Here is a 7,397-nt window from a genome sequence, read left to right as displayed (position 1 = left end):
CAAAAAAAAAAAAAAAAAAGAAATTTCTCGGCCTGGTGCGGTGGCTCATTCCTGTAATCCCAGCATTTTGGGAGGCCAAGGTGGGCGGATCACGAGATCAGGAGATCGAGACCATCCTGGCTAACACGGTGAAACCCTGTCTCTACTAAAAATGCAAAAAAGTTAAGCAGGTGTGGTGGTGGGCACCTGTAGTCCCAGCTACTCGGGAGGCCGAGGCAGGAGAATGGCGTGAACCTGGGAGGCGGAGGATGCAGTGAGCCGATATTGCACCACTGGACTCCAGCCTGGGCAACAGAGCAAGACTCTGTCTCCAAAAAAAAAAAAAGAAAAACGAAATTTCTTCATGGGGTGGCTCTCACCTGTGGTCCCAGCACTTTGAGAGGCTGAGGGGGGCGGATCACTTGAGCCCAGTAGTTTGAGACCAACCTGGGCAACATGGCAAAACACCCTCTCTACAAAAAAATACAAAAATTAGGTGGGCATGGTGGCGCACGCCTGTATTCCCAGCTGCTCAGGAGGCTGAGGCAGGCAGATCAGTTGAGCCCAGGAGGTTGAGGCTGCAGTGAGCCATGATTGCCCCACTGCGTTATTCCAGGCTGGGTGACAGAAGGAGACCCTGTCTCGGCAAAAAAAAAAAAAAAAAAAAATCTCAGTTCTGAAGGCTGGGAAGTCTAATAGCAAGGTGCAGGCATCTGATGAGGTTCTTCTTGTGGCATCATTCCATGGCACGTGGCAGAAGAGCAAGAGAGGGAGGGAGGGGGAAGAAGGGAGGGAGAGGGAGGGAGATGATAGGGAGAGAGACAGTGGGGGAAAGGGGCTAAACTCACCCTTTTATCAGGAAACCACTCCTATAATATCAGCATTAACTCATTAATGAGGGGCTCTCATGATCTAATTACCTCTAAGTTCCCACCTGTCAGCACTGCTGCCATGGGGATTTAGTTTCTAAAACATGAGCTTTGAGGGACACATTCAAACCATAGCAGCAATTCAAAATGATGCCTCTTGGGTGGGCGCGGTGGCTCACGCCTATAATCCTAGCACTTTGGGAGGCCGAGGCAGGCAGATGGCTTGAGGTCAGGAGTTCGAGACCAGCCCAGCCAGCACTGGTGAAACCCCGTCTCTACAAAAAAATATAAAAATTAGCTGGGCATGGTGGTGCGTGCCTATAATCACAGCTACTTGGGAGGCTGAGGTATAAGAATCACTTGAACCTGGGAGGCAGAGATTGCAGTGAGCTGAGAGTGCCCCACTGCACTCTAGCTTGGGCGACAAAAAACAAAAAACAAAAAACGCCTCTCTAAGCAGAATCCTTTTATGGATAGTAGAGGAGCCAATGAGATAGGCCTTGAAGCTTGCTTCCAAGGTCTCCATGGATCCTTTGAAAGTCAAGCCCATAAGTTACCATAATATTCTTTCTGCCATTTAATAAATAAATACTTTTTGAGCAAGATTGTGTTAACTAGGTGCTGCATAACATATGAAAGAGGAAAAGGCACAGTTTATGACTGAAGAAGAAGCAGCTTGTACCTCCATAGAGAGATGCTTGCCAATAACAGCTGGCATGTTCCCAGGGCCTAGTCAGGGTGCAGATGATAAGCAAGAAAAGAAATCGGTAGCATGGGCAGGGCAGCTGTCCAGGAAGCCTTTTTTTGTTTTGAGACGGAGTCTCCCTCTGTCTCCCAGGCTGGAGTGCAATGGTGCCATCTCGGCTCACTGCAACCTCTACCTCCCAGGTTCAAGCGATTCTCTCCACTCAGCCTCCTGAGTAGCTGGGATTACAGGCACCTGCTATATGCTGGGCTAATTTTTTTTTTTTTAACTTGAGAGATGTGTAAGAGGCTTTATTTGGAAGGGAGCAGGAATTTAATCAAAGAGGCCAAATCGCATGTCTTTGTCTGACTCTTCAGACTCCTTCTCATGTTTCTTCTCCTCTGCTGCAGCAGGGGTGGAATCAGCAGCAGCGGCTGCAGAGCCTGGGGCAGCAGAGACGGCTACAGCCCCACTGGCAGGTACACTGGCAAGCTTGCCAATACCCTGGGCAATAATGTCTTCAATGTTTTTTCCATTCAGCTCACTAATAAACTTGCTGAGCTGGTCGTTGTCCATCTTGATGCCCACGCTGTCCAGGATCTTCCTGATGTCCTTGTCGCTGGGGGAGGGGTTACCGCCTGAGGGCAGCCAGCAAGTAGGAGGCTATGTATTGCATTGTGGCGGCGGTGGAGAGGCCTCATGTGTGCGACCTCAGCGGTGGTCAGGGAGGAAAAGCAATATTTGTATTTTTAGTAGGGGTTTCACCATGTTGGCCAGGCTGGTCTCAAACTCCTGACCTAAGGTGATCTGCCCACCTTGGCCTCCCGAAGTGCTGGGATTACAGGTGTGAGCCACCCAGCCAGGCCCAGGAAGCCTTTATTTTTATTTTTATTTTTTTTCTGAGATGGAGCTTTGCTCTGTCACCCAGGCTGGAGTGCAATGGCGCAATCTCGGCTCACTGTAACCTCCGCCTCCCTGGGTTCAAGCAATTCTACTGCCTCAGCCTCCTGAGTAGCTGGGATTACAGGCATGCACCACCACACCCGGCTAACTTTTGTCTTTTTAGTAGAGATGGGGTTTCACTATGTTGCCCAGGCTGGTCTTGAACTCCTGACCTCGTGATCTGCCCGCCTTGGCCTCCCAAAGTGCTGGGATTACAGGCGTGAGCCACAGCGCTAGGCAAGAAGCCTTTTTAGAGGAGACAAGGTGGAAGAGTTTAGGGTGGGAGTAAATAAAGCTGGCTGGAGACATGTCAGTGCCTCTGAGAACTAGCAATTTGGTGCTCAGAGTAGGTTAATAATGTGGTGATACTCTAAATTGATAGTCCTTAGATACTTGTCAATGTTAGTTTAGAGGAGAAGTGGTACAAGCATGGAGGAGGCTAGCTTTTGTCAGCCTTTAGTTTCTCTTTTATTATTTCCAATTATTTATTTGATTTTTTAAGAAACAAAGTCTCATGCTGTCACCCAGGCTAGAGTGCATTGGAGTGATCACAGCTCCAGCCTGAGCTGTGATCACTGTAAACTCAAGCTCCTGGGATCAAGCAGTCCTCAGGTTCCCAAGTAGCTATGACTACTGGCATGTGTCACTATTTCCAGCTAATTTTAAAAATTTTTGTAGAGATGGGGTCTCACAATGTTTCCGGGGCTGGTCTCAAACTCCTGGCCTCAAGCGATCCTCCCGCCTCAGCCTCTCAAAGTATTGGGATTGCAGGTGTGAGCCACTGCTTCTGGCCCCCAATAATGTATTATTGTTCCATTCTCCAAAAAAAAAAGTTCATCAGACAAGCAGCTTAGTGACTCTGTGTTGGTACTGGACCTGCTCCTTGAGGCAACTCTTCTTCCTCACTCCTTCTGCAACCACTTTATTCCATATTTCATTTAATTCCATACAGAGCTTTCCCTGAGACAAGTTCTCCACTTCCTCATGTTTGTCAGTGTGGTTCAGGGCCCCTTACAGATTGGTGTTCCCATTGATTGCCCAACAAGGCCTCTTCCTAATCCAGCTTTAACCCTCTTAGGATGCTGTTGACATATATGTTGTGACTAAAATGTTTTTATGTATAATTTACTCTTTGTAAGGGACCTTATCACATATTCTGTTCCATGAGGGGCCACCTCTGGTGGTGGCGGAAGAAGCGGGACATAGTCATGCCCTGGAAGAAGCGTTAGGTTGGGCAGCAGGAGGCTGGTTTTGAGCTGTGGTTTTACAACTAACTTGCTGTATGTTCCTGTGTTAAGTCACAGTCTCGATCTGGCCCTTCATTTCTTCTTCTAAATATGAAAAACTGGGCTAGAACCAGGGTGGCAAAACAGGTTTTGTCTTATGTGCCAATCCCAATCTGTTGGTAACAGTTTACTCTACTGATGCATGGAGAAAACTTTTTTGACCACATCTGGGCTCTGGAAGAAAGAGCGATCAATTACCATTATCTACAATGGGTAAAGAAAGGGGGTAGTGATGGTCGTGATAACATGAGTGCCTTATTTTTTGATTCTCTTGGTTGAATGAGCTCTAAGAAATTCCATTTGGAATTCTGTAAACATACTGTGAATATTGGTTAAACATTCTCAGAGAGTTTCTCAATTTAAAATTAGAATTCTGTAGACTTCCCTAAATGATACCTAGATTATTTAGAGCAGGAAAATAGCTCTAATTCTTCGCTTCATGAGGATGGCTTGCTTCTGGCCAACCTCATTAGGATCTACACATTTGCAGTTTTTCTACATGTGGGGAATTCTTACACTGATAGATTCACACTGTCACTAAGTCCTTCTTGTGACCAATAGCACACATTAAAATTTTGATTATAAAGTAAGATGATATGACCAAAATACAGCACAAGGAAGCAAAAGCTGAACGGTGTAAACCACATTAAAATGAAAAGTTAAAAGAAAAACCGTAAGCTGGATGAAAATATTTGCAAATATTTACCTAAAAAGTACTTAAAAGATAAAGTACTCCTAAAACCAACAAGAAACATACAAACGACTGGCCGGGCGCAGTGGCTCACGCCTGTAATCCCAGCACTTTGGGAGACTGAGGCGGGTGGATCACCTGAGGTCGGGAGTTAAAGACCGCCCTAACCAACATGGAGAAACCCCATCTGTACTAAAAATACAAAATTAGCCAGGCATAGTGGCGCATGCCTGTAATCCCAGCTACTTGGGAGGCTGAGGCAGGAGAATCGCTTGAACCCAAGAAGCGGAAGTTGTGGTGAGCTGAGATTGTACCACTGCACTCCAGCTTGGGCAACAAGAGCAAGACTCTGTTTCAAAAAAAAAAAAAAGAAAGAAAGAAAAAAGGAAACATATAAACAACTCTGTAGAAAGAGAGCAAAGAATATGAATAGGCAACTCAAAAAAAAAAATATAAGCCCCGTTAGATATGAAAAATATGAAATATTAAATATTTTTAATAAAGAAATGTAAAATGGCCAGGCGCGGTGGCTCAAACCTATAATCCCAGCACTTTGGGAGGCTGAGTCAGGTGGATCACCTGAGGTCGGGATTTCGAGACCAGCCTGACCAACATGGAGAAACCCTGTCTCTACTAAAAATACAAAAATTAGCCAGATGTGGTGGCACATGCCTGTAATCCCAGCTACTCAGGAGGCTGAGGCAGGAGAATCACTTGAACCTGGGAGGTGGAGGTTGTGGTAAGCCGAGATCGTGCCATTGCACTCTAGTCTGGGCAACAAGAACGAAACTCCGTCTCAAAAAAAAAAAAAAAAAAAAAGGAAAGAAATGTAAAATGAAGCAAGATATTATTTCTCTGTATCATATTGGCATTTTTTTTTCTTCCCCTTCTCCTTCCCCTCCTTCATATACTGGCAAATATTTTTCAATGTTGACATAGAAGGCAGAAAAGGGCATGAATTAGCGCAACCAGTTTTGGGGAAAACTTGGAATCATCTATAAACACTTTAAGTGCATATCCTTTGACCCAGTGTAACCATCTGATGGGTTCTTCCTGCCTGCTGCACGAATAAAGACCATGGCATTGTAGTAAAGAAAGAATTTTATTGATGGGAGGCTGGACACACCATATGGGAGATGGAGTTATTACTCAAATCAATCTTCCTGAAAACCCTGGGATTGGGGTTTTTAAGGAAAATTTGTGGGTAAGGTATCAGAAAGTGGAGCGTGCTGATTGGCTGGGTTAGAGATGAAATCATAGGAAGTCAAAGCTGACCTCTTGTGCTGAGTCAGTTCCTAGGTGGGGGCCACAAGACCGGATGAGGCAGTTTATCTGTGTGGGTGGTGCCAGCTGATACACTGAGTGCAGAATATGCAAAATATCTCAGGCACTGATCTTAAGCTTTACAAAAGTGATATTATCCCCAGAAGCAATTTGGGGAGGTTCAGAATCTTGCAACCTTCAGCTGAATGACTCCTAAACCATAATTTCTAATCTTGTAGCTAATTTTTAGTTCTGTGAAGGGTGTCTATTCCTATTCCCCAGGCAAGAAGGGGTTTGTTTTGGGAAAGAGTTGTTATTATCTTTGTTTTTTTTCTTTTTCTTTCTTTCTTTTTTTGAGACGGAGTCTCGTTCTGTCAGCCAGGCTGGAGTGCAGTGGCACAATCTCGGCTCACTGCAACCTCCACCTCCCGGGTACATGCCATTCTCCTGCCTCAGCCTCCCGAGTAGCTGGGACTTCAGGCATCCACTACCACGCCCGGCTACTTTTTTGTATTTTTAGTGGAGACGGGGTTTCACCATGTTAGCCATGATGGTCTCGATCTCCTGACCTTGTGATCCACCCGCCTCAGCCTCCCAAAGTGCTGGGATTATAGGTGTGAGCCACCGCACCCAGCTATTGTCTTTGTTTTAAACTATAAAGTAAGTTCCTCTCAAAGTTAGGAATAGGCATCAGTCTATGCCCAGGAATGAGCAAAGACAGCTTGAGCTTGGAGGTTAGAAGAAAGATAGATACAATTAGGTCAGGTCCCTTTCACTGTGATAATTTTCTCAGTCATAATTTTTGCAAGGGCGGTTTCACTAGCACCTTATGTTTAAATTTTGTCTTAAAATGTTAGTGAGGCCGGGCGCGGTGGCTCAAGCCTGTAATCCCAGCACTTTGGGAGGCCGAGACGGGCGGATCACGAGGTCAGGAGATCGAGACCATCCTGGCTAACACGGTGAAACCCCGTCTCTACTAAAAAAATACAAAAAACTAGCTGGGCGAGGTGGCGGGCGCCTGTAGTCCCAGCTACTCGGGAGGCGGAGCCAGGAGAATGGCGTAAACCCGGGAGGCGGAGCTTGCAGTGAGCTGAGATCTGGCCACTGCACTCCAGCCCGGGCGACAGAGCCAGACTCTGTCTCAAAAAAAAAAAAAAAAAAAGTTAGTGAAAGTGTGTAAAGATAAGTATATATATACACACAGAGAGAAACACAATCTCTGTCAGATATTTATTGCAACAATTTTATTTTATTTATTATTATTATTATTTTTCGAGGTGGAGTCTTGCTGTGTCACTCAGGCTGGAGTGCAGTGGCACAGTCTCAGCTCATTGCAACCTCTGCCTCCCAGGTTCAAGCGAATCTCCTGCCGCAACCTCCTGTGTAGCTGGGATTACAGGTGCGCACCACCACCATTGGCTAATTTTTGTATTTTTAGTAGAGACGGGGTTTCTCCATGTTGGTCAGGCTCATCTCGAACTCCTGACCTCATGATCCACCCACCTTGGCCTCTCAAAGTGCTGGGATTACAGGCGTGAGCCACTGCACCCAGCTATTTTTTTCGTTATTATTTTTTAAAAGAGGATCTCACTTTGTTGCCCAGGATGGAGTGCAGTGGCATGAACAAGGCTGACTACAGCCTTGACCTTCTGGGTTCAAGGGATCCTCCTGCCTCAGTCTCC

The 7,397-nt window shown here is 45.9% G+C and overlaps 1 pseudogene; it reads right to left on the bottom strand.

Annotated features, from left to right (window-relative positions):
- Nucleotides 1-1,836: 1,836 nt before the first annotated feature.
- LOC108518358 (60S acidic ribosomal protein P2 pseudogene) lies at nt 1,837-2,209 on the bottom strand (annotated as a pseudogene).
- Between the last annotated feature and the right edge of the window lie 5,188 nt (nt 2,210-7,397).

The sequence above is a fragment of the Rhinopithecus bieti genome, unplaced genomic scaffold, assembly GCF_001698545.2.
Source record: "Rhinopithecus bieti isolate Rb0 unplaced genomic scaffold, ASM169854v2 scaffold_2915, whole genome shotgun sequence".
NCBI classification, from domain to species: Eukaryota; Metazoa; Chordata; class Mammalia; order Primates; family Cercopithecidae; genus Rhinopithecus; species Rhinopithecus bieti.
Note: the sequence above shows the minus strand (reverse complement) of the source record. Positions and strands in the feature narration are given on the sequence as shown.